Source organism: Aethalodelphis obliquidens, unplaced genomic scaffold, assembly GCF_003676395.1.
Source record: "Aethalodelphis obliquidens isolate GAN/ISIS:26980383/991018 unplaced genomic scaffold, ASM367639v1 scaffold24, whole genome shotgun sequence".
Classification (NCBI taxonomy): Eukaryota; Metazoa; Chordata; class Mammalia; order Artiodactyla; family Delphinidae; genus Aethalodelphis; species Aethalodelphis obliquidens.
This window is the reverse complement of record NW_020837968.1, coordinates 17,654,387-17,673,528: the sequence shown is the minus strand read 5'-3', so window position 1 is coordinate 17,673,528 and position 19,142 is coordinate 17,654,387. Positions and strand designations below refer to the sequence as shown.

The following is a 19,142-nucleotide window of genomic DNA, read 5'->3' as shown; positions in this document are numbered from 1 at the left end:
AAAGCTGAAAATGATACTTCCATTTTTCAGAAATTGCAGCATTGGGTTGAAATGAAAATGTGAAGTAAGAAAAGTTCTTGGGCCTTCCTCAGCTCCTTTCACAGTCTCCCCACGACATCTCACCCCTGTGACCGTTTACAAAGTGGGCCATAATGATTAGGATGTCTGATTCCCAAAGCCAGTTCGTAGCCACTGTGCTATTCCAGATTATCAGATAGAATACATAGTAAAGCAGAGAGGCACCATTACAAAGCTAAGAGCAAGTGATACAAAAAGACAGAAGAACCTAGCTATAGGCATGGCAGTTTCTCCCTTCATGATTCCAGGAAAGAAAGTGAATGCCCCATGACTGCAGGCAACGAACTGGAAGAATTGAATGAAGGAGCACTTTGTGACAACATCAACATACTGTGCCTGCTGTAAGGTACATCCACTCTTCCTCATCAATCTCAGCTGAGTGCCTGTAAAACACCACCAGCGGCCAGTGAGTAACGCATCTGGGGCAGGAGGGGCCTTAGAGCCAGCCACCTGGAGTTGGGGGTCAGTTATTCTGCCTACTTATGGTCAGCTGTAGGGAACAAGCAGACGTGGAGTATGGCCAGGAGCACGAATGAATGAAAATGTTCATTAGGCCCCATAGCCACAGTGCTGGGTCTACAAGTCCATTCAAGGGCAAGGGAAAGGTTTAGGACTGTAAAAAACAAAACAAAAAAAACTATATATATATATATATACATACACACACACACACACACACACACACACACATATCTCACTCAAAACTATGAAAAGAACACTGGAAGACCACAATCAATAAATATTTAATTAAATGCCTAAAAAATGTAATATGTCAACCTCATTTATTAAATTAATATTCATAAAAATTTCATTACACTTAAGGGCTTCCCTGGTGGCGCAGTGGTTGAGAGTCCGCCTGCCGATGCAGGGGACATGGGTTCGTGCCCTGGTCCAGGAAGAGCCCACATGCCGCAGAGCAGCTGGGCCCGTGAGCCATGGCCTCAGAGCCTGCGCGTCCAGAGCCCGTGCTCCACAACAGGAGAGGCCACAACAGTGAGAGGCCCGTGTACTGCAAAAAAAAAAAAAAATGATCTATAGGTTAGGCTTTCTTTCTTCATAAGAATTCCAAGTATGAATGAGAAATCATAGCCAATTGTGAATTAAGTAAATTGTTCATAGCCTGATTACTTCAAAGGCAAAATTATTTCTTAAAGGTCTTCCAAGTATTTACAGCCAAAAAAAAAATTACATTTCATGTAGCATTTTATTTTTTTAAATGATATAGGATAGAGCCTCCAAAGGAAAGAGTTCCTAGGATCTTTAAACAGCCCTGGCCAGTGTTGTCCTGAATCTGCAAAGGACCATTAAAGGCATCACCGAATCCAAGTTCTTCATACAACGACTGAAATGTTGTCAGTCTTCATTAAACCATAATTACATTTGGAGGCAACACTTTCCATGATTATGAGCACAGGATCTGGAGTCAGACTGCTCCGGTTCAAATCTTTGCTTCATACTTCACTGCGTGTCCTGAGGGAAGTGGCTCAACCTCTCTGAGCCTCATTTTCCTCATCTGTAAAACAAGGAGCATGATAGAACCCACTTTAAAAGATTGGGAGAATTAACTGCGTTAATACGTGTAAAGCACTTAAAACTGTGCCTGGCATATAGTAAATGCTGACTAAATGTTATTTATTCACAGAAATGTGGATCTGCCATGAGAACCCCATCCCAGTGTTTAACCATGTTCATGTTGTTCCAAGGTGAATGTGCACAAAAGCAGGCAGAGACACTTCTTTAACCACGTTTCTCCCAGACAAGGTCAGGGCATGTTTCCGAGCAGAACACTAGTGGGTGTTCAGGGCCAGGGGGCACATAGGAATTGAGCAGAGAGCTAGAAATCCAGGTCACAAACAGGACTTTCACAATGGAGTCTCTTGCCCTGTTGTCTCTGAAATGGTTTTCTGGCCCCCTTGCAGTGGATTATTCATGCTTACGAGAGAAAAAAGAGAAATTTTGCAAAACTACATGATTAATTAATCCTCAACAAACTGCGTAGTTGACCTGCGGCAAATGGATGCTTCCTACAGAGGTTTCAATTATTTGAATGCAAATTAAGTATTTTATAGACCCTTAGAAGATCAAGATAATTCTTTATAAACATCCATTTTATTAGGAGGGAAAGGAAGAGAGAGAGAGAGGAAGCAAGGAAGGAGGGGGAGAGGGAGGGAGGGAAAGAATGGAAGAAGAAAAGAAGAAAAAGATGGAAGGAAGGAAAGAAGAAAGGGAGGGGGGGATGAAGAGAGGAAGGAAGGAAGGAAGGAAAAAAACCTAGAACCAAAGATTTTTAGTATGAACTCATTTGTAAAAAGAAAGAAAAGAAATCCAAACCCCATTTTTGTATGTTAAATGTGTAAATGCATAGAAAAAGGACTGAAAGGACGCACATCCAATCATTGGCAATGCTACCTCTGAGAGGGGAGCAGAGTTTTGGCAGGGGCTTTGGTGGGAGGACAATGGGAGCAGAGGGTACTAACAGCCTGGAGAGATGCCCGCCATCTAAAGAGAGCAAACCCTGGTGAATGCGGTGGGTCCCCCAAACCTCTAACTAACTCACAGTGTGGCCATCCTGCACTGGAGGTCTCCCAACCCTATTTGGCTGTGGGAGTGAACAGCAAGGAATTCTTGCCAGGGGAGAAGAAACCCAATCTTCATGTTACAGGCTAAGAAGCAACACCAGGCAAAGGTGGCTGGAAACAAGCCAACTGGCTAGAGGCGCACCTGGCTAGAAGGGCCAAATAAGCTCACGAGAGTCCCCAGAAAGCAAGCACACCTTTCACATCTCTCTCCAACTGAGTATCTAAGATGGTCCAAATCCCAGGACAGCCTGTACTCCACTTACCGGTGCATTCCAGACATGTCACATTTGTGGGCTGGAAAAGCCTCAGCATCTCTGTCATCAAGGATGTATCTATCCTGTAACAGCTGGGTGAGCTAGTGTCTCAGAGTCACCCGCTCGTCCTCTAACCCTAATGGTCTTCCTACAGGTACACCTTGAACAACTCATTCAACATCACTATGTGCTAAGCATCTGTATGGTCAGGCCACTCGAGATGACTGTTCTCTTGTTCTCTGTACATCCCCTGCCCGACCAGTCCCTGCTTCACCTACACCTACTCACATGGCTGACCTTCCCTCCTACTCCTAAAGCTTAATCTGTAACTGCCCACATGCCTGCCCACCCCCGCCACAGCCCAGCTAGTGATTGTTCTAATCTTTAGATCAGAACAGCTCCACTACAATAGTTTATCAAAGGGAAAACATCTGCCCAGGTCATCAACCCGAGGGGCAGTGAGGGATGTGCCCCTCTGCTGGTTTCCCTGGTAACTGATGAGCCAACCTGACATCAGTTCCCACTATAACTGGTAGCCTCCTTCTCCACCACACACCCCCACCCCCAAGTAGCCAAGACTGCTACCAGGTCCTGCCTGCTGTCTGCCATACACGGTCGCTTCAGGACCTTGCTTCAGACATCGAAAGATTCCCTATGTAATAAAACACTGATGTCTCTGTTGCTGTCTCTAGGCTCTTCCTTTGGTCTTGCAGCTGGGCAATTGCAAGGCTTGCAGGTCTGTGGGGCGCAGCCCAACAGCACTATATTCAGAGATGAATAAGACACAGTCCCACCCTTGAGAGGGACAAAGCACTAAAAGGGGCAATTATGGTTCAGTGGTTTTAGGGCTACAATATCAGGAAGCACAGGGTAGTGTCGGAATGCGTGACAAGCACACCTGACCCAGCACACCTGGAGTGGAAGAGGTAAGTCAGAGGGTGATTACCCCTGGGCAGAGCCTTGAAAAGGGGTGAACAAGGGGAAGGGCCAGAGCTGATGTGGATGAATGAGGATGCGTGTCTCATCCCCCTCTGCCAGCATTCCTGAGGCCAGACCTCACCGACGGCTGGTGAGATTACAGTCTCTTTGCCATACACAGTGGGCATTATCTCACTGTTCTTTGGCATCGGGATCCTTTGAGTTTCATCTGAACACTGTTTCATATAGGAACGTGGGCAGAACTGATTAGTCCCTAATAGAAGCCTGTTACTCCACTCCACCAAGAAACTATAGCTGAAATAATTGGGTTCTAGGCTGCATTTAGGATGGGCAATAACTAAGTAATGTTGCTCAGATATACTCTGAACAGGCATCATAATTAATCTACTCACAAAACTTGGACGTTTATGCTCAATTTACATGTCTTGGCATTTTCATGTGTATTTTCCTTCTTGAACCACTAGCTCCCTTTCCTTCCCACTCGCTCACGTCTATCTTCCCCTGTGGCTTGGGTTGCCCATACCTTGTAATATTAAGTGGACTCAAATAGGTTTCCAAATCCCCTTTTTTTAAGAACACATGGGGCATCAGTCTAGATCTGGGCATTCAGATGACAAAGAACAGAAGGAGATCAGGGAACCTATCTTTTTATTCCAATTGATAAGTATCGATTGAACACCTTCTCTGTATAAGATGTTGTGCTAAATACCGAGTAGAATTCAAATACATATAGGACATCTCTCAAGATACGGACAGTTGGGAACAATAAGACCATTATTACAAAAGGAAACAAGCAGAACAAGGCAGGAACAAGTAACAAATAACAGGCAGGAATTCCGAGAAAGACGAGATCGTTGTCAGAGAGGCAACTGCTAAGTTCCTCCAAAACTGCAAGAGTAAAACTAACACTCAGCACTTAATGGATGAGGTTTGACATGTACCCAAAAAATATCTTAAAGATAAAGCATTGCTAGGACCAAACACTGTATAAACAAGCAAATTCTTGTGGTATTGTTACAGATCCAAAGTTGAAGCAGATAAAATGGTATAAATACGGAAGGCATCAAATTAGCAATGAAACAGACTAAACAAAAGTCAGAAGTAACTGTGGGCACTCACCCAAGATATCCAGGAAAGGAGATGCCTTGGGCCACAGACCCTGTGTACACACCACGGGGACAAATTTACAGTGGAGATAGGTGCTCTGAACCCGATGTCTTTAAATATTTTTAAAAGCGCAACTCACACCCACAACTATCTTGCTGTGATTACACAAGAACTTACAAGCTTTGGAAAAAATTTGACCTGCTGGGTAAACTTCCCTGTTGAGACACAATACGCTGACCAGAGAATGTAAGTATCTTGGTCTTGAAAGGAGTTAAAATTTTCACTATAAATGAACAAAATAGCATACTAGATTTCTTATGAATCTCTCATGAAATTGGTCAATATGAGTCCACTTGGAGAGACTGATCCATTCTAGGTGTGCTTAGCCTAAAAGCTAAAAATATAAGCAAGTGCAAATTCACCAAGGTAAATGGCACAAGGACTCTGCCTTCGACATGGACTTCGCAGTCAAAATAATGAACTTATGCAGGAAGAAGCCAAAGTATTAAAAAAACTAGTGATGACCTGAATTCAGTTAAACATAGAAATGAATCTTAACTGGTAAATACAGTTACAAAACATGATGAAATCGTTATAAATCTTGGAAGAAGAGCTACACAATTTTAAAATAATAATCATTTGATGATAATATATTGGGGGAAAAAATTTCCGAATGTGCCAAAAACAGGAGATACAAGGGGGAGGTGCTATGCGAGTGCAAATGTTTTCACATTTCATTGGGAGAGTTAAGATGCTGATTCACTTTTGGAGTTGATAGACTAGGACATGTAAGTTTAAATATATTACTTAAAGATAAAAAGGTAACTGTAGATAATTTGACTTCCAGTTCCAGCCAAGATGGAGTAAAAGAGACCAGATTTATTTATTTTTTTCTGCTTGAACCAACCAGAAAAAGCAGATAAAATATATTTTATAAAATGGTTTTCAAGAAACTGGACATGAGGCAACTAAGGACAGTGATCCCTGAGAGACAGAAAACAAACGTGAGTCCTACACTGGCCCACCTTATTGTCTTAAGAGAGTATCCAGGCTGTGGCTCAGAAAGGAGAAAGGGAAAACCAGGCAGAGCCCCATGGTCTCCTTGAGTTGAGGACACAAATATGGCCGTACAGGAAGGCCAAGGTAGCTAGTGTCCACAGGACAAAGTACCAAAGATGAAAGAGCTGCACAGAAAAGAGAGCTTAAGAGAACTACAGAGGGTCCTCTTCCAACCTTCAGCTGAGCACTGATAAGCTCATGTGTGAGAAAAAACTAAGACTGGGAAAAGAATCACAAAAAAGGCTTAGAAAGAACAAACCCTAGACAGTGACAGGAAGAGTTCCTGCTCTTACCAGCCAGAGTGAAAACCCTCAGGATTCAGAGTACCTCAGTATACAGAAGGGTTTTGTGTCAGTACTAGGGGGAAATTATCCCTAGATTAAATGCTGCTCTGGTCCCACCTAGCAAATATTAAAAGCACATCTCAAAACAAAGTTCAATAATATTTAACGGAAACACGAAAGTATCCAGGACCCACCAAGGCAAAATTCAGTGTCTGGTATCCAATCAAAAATTACCAGGCATGCAAAGGAGCAGGAAAATACAATCCATAACAAGGAGAAAAATCAACTGAAACTGATGCAGAAATGACAAAGGTGATAGAATTAGTGAACATGGATATCAAAACACTTGCTATAAGTGTATTTTATATGATCAAAAAATTAAAGGGAATTTTTAGCTTGTTAAATATAGACACGGAAGCCATGAAAGATCATAAGTGAATGTCTATAAATGAAAATTACAATGTCTAAGATTAAAAATACCCTAGATGACAAAATAAATGAGTCATGAGTATGAAATATACACTGTGGGGAATACAGTCAATAGCTATGTAATGTATATATATATATTTTTTAAAGCATAAGCAGGTTCTTTTATTTTTTTTATGGCTGGGTTGGGTCTTCACTGCTGTGCGCGGGCTTTCTCTAGTTGTGGCGAGCAGGGGCTACTCTTCGTTGCGGCACGTGGGCTTCTCGTTGCAGTGGCTTCTCTTGTTGCAGAGTGCAGGCTCTAGGCATGCGGGCTTCAGTAGTTGTGGCAGGCAGGCTCAGTAGTTGTGGCTCATGGGCTCAGTAGTTGTGGTGCACAGACTTAGTTGCTCCGCGGCATGTGGGATCTTCCCGGACCAGGGATCGATCCCTTGTCCCCTGCACTGGCAGGCGGATTCTTAACCACTGCGCCACTAGGGAAGTCCCTATGTAATATCTTTGTATGGTGACATATTATAACCAGACTTATTGTGGTGATCAGTTTGAAATATATAGAAATATCAAATCACTATGTTGTGTAACAGGAACTAACATAGTGTTGTAGGTCAATTATACTTTAAAAAACAAACAAACAAACTCACAGAAAAAGTGATCAGATTTATGGTTACCGGAGGTAGGGGTCGGGGGGAGAAAGAATTAGGTGAACGCAGTCAAAAGGGACACACTTACAGTTATAAGATAAATAAGTACTAGGGAGTTAACATACAACATGATAAATATAATTAACACTGTGGTATATTATCTATGAAAGTTGTTAAGAGTGTAAATCCTAGGAGTCCTCATCACAAGAAAAATATTTTTTTCTATTGCTTTAATTTTGTTTCTATTTGAGTTGATGGATGTTCACTAAACTTATTGTGGTAATCACTTCATGATGTGTGTAAATCATATCATTATGTTGACACCTTATACTTAAGCACTGTATGTCAATTATATCTTAATAAAACTGGAAGAAGAAAAATACCCTGGATGGGATTTACAGTAAATTAGAAATTGCAGAAGAAAAGATTCATGAACATGAAGTACCTGTAGTACAACTTCAAGCAGCCAAATAACTAGAATCCAAAAATAGAGGAGAGGGAGGGACAGAAAAAGTATTTTTAAAATGTTTTCCAAATTCGTTGAAAACTTCATAAACCCCACAGATCCAAGAAACTCAATGAATACCAAGCACAAGAATATATTGAGATTTCAGTTTGAGAAAAGCTTCCATAAAATAAATATGCAAATATGCAAGAAGGAAGGAAAGCTTGGTGGTGTGATGTCATAGGCTGAATTGTGTTCCCCCAAAATTCATGTGTTGAAATCCTAACCTCTAGTACCTCCGAATGTGACTGTATCTAGAGTGAGGACCTTTAAAGAGGTAATTAAGTTAAAAACAGGTCATATGGGTGAGCCCTAACTCAATATGGCTGGTATCCTTATAAGAAGAGGAAATCTGGACACAGATATATGCACACATGGACCAAGGGGTGACCATGTGGGGACACAGTGAGAAGGGGGCCACCTGCAAGCCAAGAAGAGAGGCCTCAGAAGAAACCAATGCTGCTGGCACCCTGGTCTTGGACTTCAGCCTCCAGAATTGTAGGAAAATAAGTTTCTATTGTTTAAGCCACTCAGTCTACGGTACTTGGTTATGGCAGCCTTAGCAGACTAATGCATGTTGTAGAAGCCAAATATTAGCCTTACAGAGGCCCATCGTTCAAGCTGATTCAGGGGAAGTTGCTCCCTGCTTCACACCTTCATCCAATGCCACAGGGCCCTTACCCTCCTCTGTTCCCCTCTCCCCCCAGCCTGGGACTTTCTGATGTCTGTTCTTACATCTATTGCTGTTATGCCCTCCCTGATAGCACCTAGTTTCCCAACCTGGCCCCTAAACTTAATGCCACCTGAGATCTTCAAGGCCTGATGCTGGACTAAGAGGAAGGACACACAGACTTGAAAGTTGACTGAGTGGCAGGGAGTCTGGAGGGACTGAAATGCTCTGGAGTGTCACATTGTCGTGAAATGTGCATTTTTTTAAAAAGAAAAGGTGATAAGAACCCTTCTAAACAGCAAACTTTCTTACTAATCGTCTCACAGTTCACTGTGGGGTTTGAAATATTATGATAGATGGAACTGAATTAAGACTAGAGGAGAGAGAATGATGAAGTATGAGCAGTAAAGTGTGGGTGTTTGGAGCTCTTCATTTATTCCATAAACGTTTATGAGTGTCTATTATATGTAGGCGCGGCAGACACTGGAGAGCAAAACTTACATAGGGCCTGACTTCCAGAATCATCTATCAGGGAAAACAGAAACTGATATAAATTCATACAAATATGAAATATACATACACATCTATGTACATAGGCAATATAATATACAATAACAAACTACAGGAAATTCTGTGAGGGTTAAGTCCAGAAAGTTTTGAAAGTGAGCACAGCTTGGTCTGCTCCGGTCTGGGTGGGCAAGGAAGGCTCGCCTGGGAGTGAGCCTTGAGCCTGTGCCACGTAGAAGGTGTGGCCTCTCAGCGAACACTCACCCTGTTCCACTTCCTCTCCACCTCCAGGCCCAGAAGCCTGAGGCTACATTTTCCAGACTCCCTGGGCAGCTGGTTCTGCCAGTGGGAATCCCTGGGAGGAGACTGGAAAGTAGATGAAAGGTCTGGTGGCAGCGGCAGCAAGAGCAACAGAAACAGTGACAGCAGTGACAAAAGCAACAGTGGTAGCGGCAGCCGCAGCGGCAGGAGCGAGGGAGGGCTCTTGGGCTCCTGCTCTGGCAGCCGCAGCAGCACGCAGCCGTGGGCTTGGGTAACAGCGTGTTCTCTTTGTGCACCCAGCCCTAGAGGTGGCGTGCCCTCCTCAAATGAGCAACTCAGCCTCCCGCTTTTCGCTCTGTCACTGCTCCAAGGCCTTTGTTACCAATTTCCCTGGGTGAAATTCCCTCCACTGAAAAAACAAAGAGTGGTTTTTGCCTCCCCAGCTAAACTCCTGCTCAGCGCCTAAAATAGCCCCAGGAAACTGACTCAAAGATAGGAACCTGGATTGGTTATCTGAGCTGAGTTGGCTTGAATGCAGTGATTACCTCAACGCCAGTGGGAAATGGAATACTGGTCTCCATGGTACACAGTGGCAAACGGTTACTTAAATTATCACCACTGGCTGCTTGGGATGAAGTGCTTATAGGAAGCTAGGCTTGAGGAGACCCGTGGCTATAATTGACCATTTGGGTGGGAATGATGAACGTAAAGGCTCTGGACGGGCTGGCTGCTTCTGAACACACTGGTGAGTTTGCAGAAGAAAAAAAAAAATGACAAGCTCAGGGCTTTACTATCTCAGCTAATGTCAAGGTTAGAGAATCATAAAGTTTCTATAATAGCAAAAGAGAACCTCTTGTCTTACAGCCACAGAGCCAATCTAGCTGAAACATTAGACGTCAGATTTGATCCCGTAGGTAGCAAAATCACAATGAACAGATTCACTGGGTCTCTTATGTGATTTATGAGTCTACAGTCAATCAACCAATCAAGTCACTGTTCTAGGTCTTGGGTACAGAGGTGAACAAGACCAACAGCACTTTCACCCTCAGAGAAGTCCAGGCAAAGATCTGGAGGAAAGGCATTCTAGGCAGAGGGAACAGCAAGTGCAAGGCCCTGAAATGGAGCCGGCTTGGGGTGTATGAGGGACAGAAAGAAGGCCATTGTGGCTGAAGTGCAGTGAATGTGAAGGAAAGTAGCAGGAGACGGGGCTGGAGAGGCAGCAGGGGTCAAGGCTGGCAAGGCCACAGTGAAGATTTATTTCATTCTGCTTCAGTAAAAGTCATGTGGAAGTGCTAAGCAGGTAGAATACAGCAATGCAATTCTGACACCAACCCCAGGGTCAGCAGAGACACCATAGCCCCCAAGAAGACTGGCATTACTTCAGATGCCAGCCGCAAGTTCAAGGGTCCCGAGGCCACCCACACTTCTGAATAGCTGGCTAAAAATTCAGGGGCTTCTATGACTCCCTCAGGTTCAATAATTCACTAGAACAACAGACAGAAATCAGGAAAGCACTAGACTTACACCTGAAGTTTTATTATAAAAGACACAAATCAGGACCAGCCAAATGAAGAGACACACAGAGTGTGGTCTGGGAGTGTCCCCAGGGAATCAGGATGTGTCACCCTCCCAGCACTTGGATGTGTTTACCAACCAGAGATGCTCATCTAAGCCTTGGTGTCCAGAGCTTCACGGTCCAAATGACTGCCAACCTGAAGCCAACTCATTAGGATAAATGATCAAGACCCACCATGAATAACAACAGCATTTCTATCACTTGGGAAATTTTAAGGGTTTTTAGAAGCTCCATGCCAGGAACCTGGGACAAAGAACAAAGAAATTCTTCATTATACAACAGCAGGAGAGTGTCATAATCTGAGTTAAATTTTAGAAAGATCATTGCAGCTGCTATATTGTCCTGTAAGAGACAAGACAGGACATGGAGCCTAGGGTGGCATTCCAACCAGATGGTCTCTGACTGCCTAGTCTCCCCTGATCCCTGTCTATTTTCCAAACCTGGCCCTCCAGCCTTCCCATTGATTCTAGGAGCTACATAATATCCTTGAAATAAATATTCTCTGCTTATAGAGAATCTTATAGATTCTTAAATCTTATAGATTCTTAAATTCTTAAATTCTTAAATCTTATAGATTGAGAATAAATATTCTCAATCTATATTTTCATCCTCCTATAATGAAATCTATTTTTCCACAGGCATTATCATTTAGTAAAGAGGAAAACCTTTCTTAATCAATTTCAAGGATGAGAGATTAAATTACTTAATAAATGCTAATATTGCAGTGCAAATATTTTTTACTAATTTTCCTTGCAAATATACAATATGGCATCAATATTCTAAGCTTAAATGGCTTTAGTGGGCCAGCCTGGGTACCTAGTTGCATTTATAATGGCATTTTAGGAGAAAATGCATTATATCTTCAAACAAACAGATTTCAAGTTGATTTCTGGAAATCTAGATTCTTAAAGTTGAACACTGCTTAACTCAACAAAAGATTCTAATGGGATATATGAAGTTATATAATTATTTTAAGTATAGTAATGGAGAATTCCAACATGCATGTTTAATGAACGTGACTTTCTTTTCTCACCATTTGATGTTTTGGTAGGCAGCCCATTCTTTATTTGTTGTTCTTAAGCTGTCAGGATGAATTCCGCTAGCTCACAGAGTGAAAAGAACATGAGCTGGAGGTATGAGTTTTGCTGCATGAGTTTTCTAAATATATTCATTAATGCTCCATAAATTAGCCTCAAAGCTGGGTGTCTCTCTCAATTCAGAGCATCTTCCCACTTACTTTAGCACCACCACTATCTCACTTCTATTGTCCGTATAGCCAGATGCAGCTGCATTTATTTACATTTTTTAAATGAATGAAACTCTTAACTTGTTGACATATTGAGAGTCTAAAAATGTCTCATTTAAAGTCATCCTCACAACTACATCCGCATGGGTGGCAGTTGAATTAGCCCCCCTTTTTAGCAGAGTAGATTTTCAAGAGAAATGTTTACGTGAAAATGAAGCGTTTCAATAGCCTTATTATTGGGTGACACAGAAGAAACTATTTTCATTGCATTTCAAGTTTCCAACTGAAATTTCAAGTCAAGGCCGTGAGACAAAAACCACAGGAAAAAAATGAAATGGGAGTACAGCTGCGTTTCCGTTTCAGACTTCCCAGAGGCTACTTCTTCAGTGACTAAACCATCTTCTTTTGAACTTTTGGCTCGGGCGAAGAAAGATCAGGAATTCTGAAGCTATGATACAGCCTTCAAAATCAGCCTCTCAATGACCCACATTGTAGGATTTGAATAGTATTCATTCAATTGCTAACATTTATCGAGAGGCCACTATGTGTGAAGCTCTGTGGGATGGAGTCACAGGGATACAGAATGGAATAAAATTCAGTGGCTGCTCTTGAGAAGCATACAATCTGGAGGGAAGGCAACTAGCTATAATATAAAGCAACGTGAAAGGAAGAAGTATAGGGCCTTCCCTGGTGGCGCAGTGGTTAAGAATCCACCTGCTAATGCAGGGGACACAGGTTCGAGCCCTGGTCCGGGAAGATCCCACATGTCATGGGGCAACTAAGCCCGTGCACCACAACTACTGAGCCTGCACACATAGAGCCTGTGCTCCGCAACAAGAGAAGCCACCACAATGAGAAGCCCGCACACTGCAACAAAGAGTAGTCCCCCATGGCGGCAACTAGAGAAAGCCCGCATGCAGCAACAAAGACCCAACACAGCCAAAAATAAATAAATAAATTTAAAGAAGAAGTATAGAAGAGAAGTAAGCAAAATACTGGGGAAAGATGAAGTTAGGAATGATTAATTCCAACTAGGGGGCTCAGGGAAAGCTCTGTGGAGACCTGGATTTGAATGGAAGCAGGAAGAGTCCACAGACAGTATAAGTAAAAACATAGAGGTTTGCATGGCAAGTTCAGGGAAGGGTGAGGAGTGCAGTGTGACATGTGTAGGCGCAGAGACAGGCACAGTGGGTGAGGAAGCTGGAAAGACAGGTCGGGCCTCAATCCTGGAGGGCCTTAAAGCCACAGCCAGGAACTGAACCAGATACTTTGGGCAAGAAGGAGACACTGAAGATATTGAGGGGGTAGAACTATCTGCCCTGTTTGTAGGAAGATGACTCATGTGACAATGAAGAAAATGGGCTGGAAATTTGATATGTCAAGAAGCGATTGAAATAATCCAGAGAAAGGTTAGTAAGTACTTAAATTAGAGCTGAACCAGCGTATTGGGTTGGGAAGGAAGCTCAAGGGAAGAAAGGACAGGACTTGGCAATTGATTATTTGGGTGTCAAGAGAGAATGGATTCTAGAGAGAATGGAAGAACAAGCAATGGAAGATGACTGAGGTTTCCGCCCAAGTGACAACAAGGGTAGAAGTCCCAAGAGTCATGATAGGTAAATATGGCAAGAGAAGCAGTATGGTGGAAAGTGTGATGTTAAATTAAATGTGGTCATTTTTGGTTACTGATGAGAAATGCATGTGAAGATATCCAGAAGACCATTGGAAATTTGCATTCACCATAAGAAATTCAGCAGTGGATATAAGTGAGAGCACCTCAGAAAGGGAAGCTGAGCAAGAAGAGAAAAGATGAGAAGATAAAACTTTGACGAAAGCTACATTTAAAGAGTAAGCAAACCCTCAGGATGGGAGAAAATATTTGCAAATGAAACAACTGACAAAAGATTAATTCCAAAATTTATAAGCAGCTCATGCAGCTCAATAACAAAAAATGAACAACCCAATCCAAAAATGGGCAGAAGACCTAAATAGACATTTCTCCAAAGAAGATATACAGACTGCCAACAAACACATGAAAGAATGCTCAACATCATTAATCATTAGAGAAATGCAAATCAAAACTACAATGAGATATCATCTCACACCGGTCAGAATGTCCATCATCAAAAAATCTAGAAACAATAAATGCTGGAGAGGAGGTGGAGAAAAGGGAACAATCTTGCACTGCTGGTGGGAATGTGAATTGGTACAGCCACTATGGAGAACAGTATGGAGGTTCCTTAAAAAACTACAAATAGAACTACCATATGACCCAGCAATCCCAGTACTGGGTACATGAGTCATGTACCAAAATGTTCATTGCAGCTCTATTTACAATAGCCAGGAGATGGAAACAGCCTAAGTGTCCATCATCGGATGAATGGATAAAGAAGATGTGGCACATATATACAATGGAATATTACTCAGCCATAAAAAGAAATGAAATTGAGCTATTTGTAATGAGGTGGATGGACTTAGAGTCTGTCATACAGAGTGAAGTAAGTCAGAAAGAGAAAGACAAATACCGTATGCTAACACATATATATGGAATTTAAGAAAAAAAAATGTCATGAAGAACCTAGGGGTAAGACAGGAATAAAGACACAGACCTACTAGAGAACGGACTTGAGGATATGGGGAAGGGGAAGGGTGAGCTGTGACAGGGTGAGAGAGAGGCATGGACATATATACACTACCAAACGTAAAATAGATAGCTAGTGGGAAGCAGCCGCATAGCACAGGGAGATCAGCTCGGTGCTTTGTGACCACCTAGAGGGGTGGGATAGGGAGGGTGGGAGGGAGGGAGACGCAAGAGGGAAGAGATATGGGAACATATGTATATGTATAACTGATTCACTTTGTTATAAAGCAGAAACTAACACACCATTGTAAAGCAATTATACTTCAATAAAGATGTAAAGACATAAAATAAAATAAAGAGTAAGCAAAGAAGGAACCAGGAAAAATCACAGAGAAGGCATCATCCAAGATGCAGTTAACGAGCCAGAGAATGTTCTTCTCGGGAGCTAAAGAAGGGGGAAGATGGAGGCATGGGATTTGAAATACCCTCAGTTGAAAGCTCTTTGAGATTGCTACCTATTGTTGCTGTGGCCACACCAAAAAAATCAAACAGGTCTCCCCTTAGGAATGGAAGTATGGCCCTGGCTCTCCTCCGTACACCTGCTCATGGGGTAATCAGAAGCATCTCCTCTTGGCCAGTCAGTTAGGTACTGAAAACTACCAAGTCAGTGAGACTCTCGTAGGATGAATTAAACAGGGAACAAATCCAGGAGTTTGGAAAAGCTGAAGTTGCAAACTTTTCCATCTCAGTTGGCTGATTTCTGTTCTTAGATCTGCCCTACTTTATAACCCAAGTCCTCTACCTTCTGTTGAGGAAATGAAGTCCCCTTTGTTTATTACAGGTGAAAATGACAATGAGTAGTTATATGCAATCCATCAGGTTAGCTGAAATTGTTCAGGCATCTCCCTGTACCCTCAACTAGATGGTTATTATAGTGATTGTTGTTATACACTGTATATGTATGCAGTGCTTCAGAGCTAAAGAGGACTTTTCCATCCATTGACTCACTTGCTTTTCACCACAACCCGGTAAGAAAGATACTATTTTGTTCTCTCCGTTTCTCACACTCTGAAATCCCTTGCACTGCTTTCTCTCGGGATTGCATTCAGGTCATCTTTCCACGTCTTTCTCTAGCTCGTTCTCTCCATTAACTGGAATCCACCTCACCTTCTTTCCCTTAGCACGTGATCTGTTGCTTTCTAACCTCATCCCTAGTCAGTATTTTCCTTCCGGCAATCCTTGCCTCCAAGCTAACAATCCACCATTATCTGTCCCATTTTTGTTAGGTTTCTCTCCCTCCATCTCTGCCCCATCACCCTTGAGCTTTAAAAGAATCTGCATTAGAACCTAGCATTCAGAGACAGCTACTTCTCACCAAAGTGAGAAGCTACTTGCCACCAAAACGCAAATAGGCTCGAAAGGGCGACTTTCATACCAGGCATACCCTTGGACAAGTGGATCAAAGCCGGGGAGGGGCCGGCTGCTGACAGCTGGCTCCCTGCCCCATCTGGCATTTTCAGTGCACAGTCCCCACCGCCACCCCCACCTGGGAGCCTCACTCTACCCTGCTTCACCTTTCTTTGTAGCCCAGGAAGACCGACATTTACAGCCTGCATCCCCAGGCTCTCTTGCCCTCCAGCTTCCGGTTGGGTGAAGCTAATAGATATCAGAGGATGGGAGAAGAGGACGAGCAGGAATTGATCCCCCTGGCTCCCTCCCTGCCACGCAGATCCTGCTAGGCAGCCACCTCCTACGGCCACAGCTACTGCTGTCCCTGGCTCTCGTGACTGTCCCTCCCCTGCCTCTGTCAGGCTAAGGGGTGGTAATGGCACCCTTTGTTATGAGCCCCAGTTGGTAGGAGTCATCCCTCACCATCCCTGTTAGTTCCCTTACCCCTGTCCACCTCTGGGTTTCCCTTTATTAAACTCTCCTCAATTACCACATTTGAGGGTGACCTGCCAGACAAGGTCCCTTTACAGAGCATTCGGCTCTCAGCAACTCCCCACACACCCCACGATGCCATCAACAACTGCAAATACCTTAGTAATAATTAACCCAACAGGTACAAGGACCTAGAGAAAGGAAACTTAAGACAGATAAACGTTGGTGAAAGAAATAATGTATTCATTTCCTAGGGTTGCCATAATAAAGGAATACAAACTAGGTGGCTTAGACCAATAGAAATTTATTCTCTCACACTTCTGGAAGCTAGAAGTCCGAAATCAAGGTGTCAGCAGGACCATGCTTCCTCTAAAGGAAGGGGAGAATACTTCCTTGCCTCTTCCAGCTTCTGGAACTGACAACCCCTGACTTTCCTTGGCTTGAGCTGGAGTCCTTTAGTCTCTGCATCTGTCTTCACATAGCCTTCTCCCTGTGTGTCTCTGTCTTCACGTGGCCTTCTCTTTTAGTCCCTGTCCAAATTTCCCTCTTCTATAAGGATGCCAGTCATATTGAATTATGGCCCACCCTAATGGCCTCATTTTAACTTGATTACATCTGCAAAGACCCTATTTCTAAATAAGGTCCCATTCTGAGGTCCTGGGAGTTAGGATTTCCATGTCTCTTTTTAGGGGACACAATTTAACCTCTAACATCAGAAGCACAGGCTGCTAGGTGTCTAGGAATGCCTCGCATTTCTAAAGAGGCTGAACCTGCAAAGCACGCTACCTACAGCCATTAGTACCTGCCAGCACAGCACTTGTGTCCGCCTACAGGGCCCAGCATGGGGGATTTAAGAAGAAACCAGCCTCCTAGATTTCTTCATTGCAGATTCAGTCCTACTGGTGAGCCAAAATAACAGCCCCTCTGATGAAGCTGTGAAAAGGTGAGAAATGTAATGGGTCATGTTTCTGATAGACTTGAGGAAGTTCAGGGGGAAGATGCTGTCTATGGCATTGACATATAATCATAGAGGCTATATTTAGACTCTTTGATTATAGAAAATGATGCTCATCTTAACACTAGCTTTTTCCATGTTTGCTTTCCTGAGTCCATTACTGCCACTTTCAAAGACATTAACTCGAGAAAAATAATCTCTGTTCGGAGACCACAGACTTGCTTCTTGGGTGTTCCAAGCTGGCAAATGGTATTTTTAACAGTCATTTTTTACAGAATCAAGGGACAAAAATATGGTGACATCTTTAGATAAATTGAAAATCTAAAATTCTTAAATCTCAAACTGTAAGCTATAATTGTCCATTGCCTGGCCCTATAAAATCAAATCAGCATTTCAATTAACAAGCTTTGCCACCCTTGATAAGGCATTGTCCAAACTCCTCCATTTCGGATCAACAGTAGTCTCATGAAACTAGGCACACATCTTATATCCAATCACATGTCATTCATTTCATTTACTTATTCAGCAAATAATAATTAGTCAGCTACTATTTGCTTAGCAGGTGTTATGGGTTGAACTGTGTCGTCTAGAAAGATATGTTGAGGTTCTAACTGTACCAATACCTGTAAGGTAACTGTACCCAGTACCTGTAAATGTGACCTTATTAGGAAATAGGATCTATGCAAGTGGAATAGAGTTAAGATGAGGTCATACTTTCGAAAACAAACATATGGTTACCAAAGGGGAAGGTGGGGAGAGGGATAAACTAGGAATTTGGAATTAATGAATACACACTACTATATATAAAATAGATAAACAACAAGGACCTACTGTATAGCAAGGGGAACTATATTCAATATCTTGTAATAACCTATAATGGAAAATAATCTGAAAAAGAATAAATATATATATATTTATATTTATAACTGAATCACTTTGCTCTACACCTGAAACATTGTAAATCAACTATACTTCAACAAAAAAATTTTAAAAATTTAAAAAAAATGGTGAGGTCATCCTGAATTAGTGTGGATCCTAATCCAATATGACTGGTGTCCTTATAAGAAGAGGAGAGACACTGAGACAGACAAAACAGGGAGAACACATGTGATGACGAGGCAGAGACTGGAGTGATACACCTACAAAGCAAGGAATGTCAAGGATTGCTGGTAACGAAAAATGCTAAGAGAAAGGCAAGGAACAGATTCTCCCCTGGATCCTTCAGAAAGAGAATGGCACCATTGACACCTTGACTCTGGACTTCTAGCATTCAAAACTGTGAGAGAATAAATTTCTGTTCTTTTAAGCTACGTAGTTTTGGGGAATTTGTTAGGGCAGTGGTGTTCTTCTTCTTCTCCTTCTTCTCCTTCTCCTTCTCCTTCTTCTTCGCTGAAGTATTTCAGTTTTACCTCCCAAACTAGAATATAAGCCCACAGAGCAGGGATCTTCGTCTTTTTTATTCTGCAGCCCAAGTACTAGAATACTCCTAGGCACATCATGGTCAATAAATGTTTGTAGAATAAAACACTAATATGTATAAACTAGATAGCTACTAAAAACCTGCTCTCTCTCTACCTTTGCCCCAAGTAGACTTCA

At 42.5% G+C, this 19,142-nt stretch overlaps 1 protein-coding gene across 3 annotated transcripts in view; it reads right to left on the bottom strand.

Moving 5' to 3' along the window:
- CNIH3 (cornichon family AMPA receptor auxiliary protein 3) overlaps positions 1-19,142 on the bottom strand; it is a 254,681-nt gene that overhangs the window by 162,825 nt on the left and 72,714 nt on the right. For all 3 annotated transcript variants that reach the window (XR_003436137.1, XR_003436139.1, XR_003436138.1), the window contains exon 2: positions 1,013-1,591. The gene's annotated coding sequence lies outside the window, so the exon portion shown is untranslated. Of the gene's footprint in view, positions 1,592-19,142 lie in introns of those variants that run through there.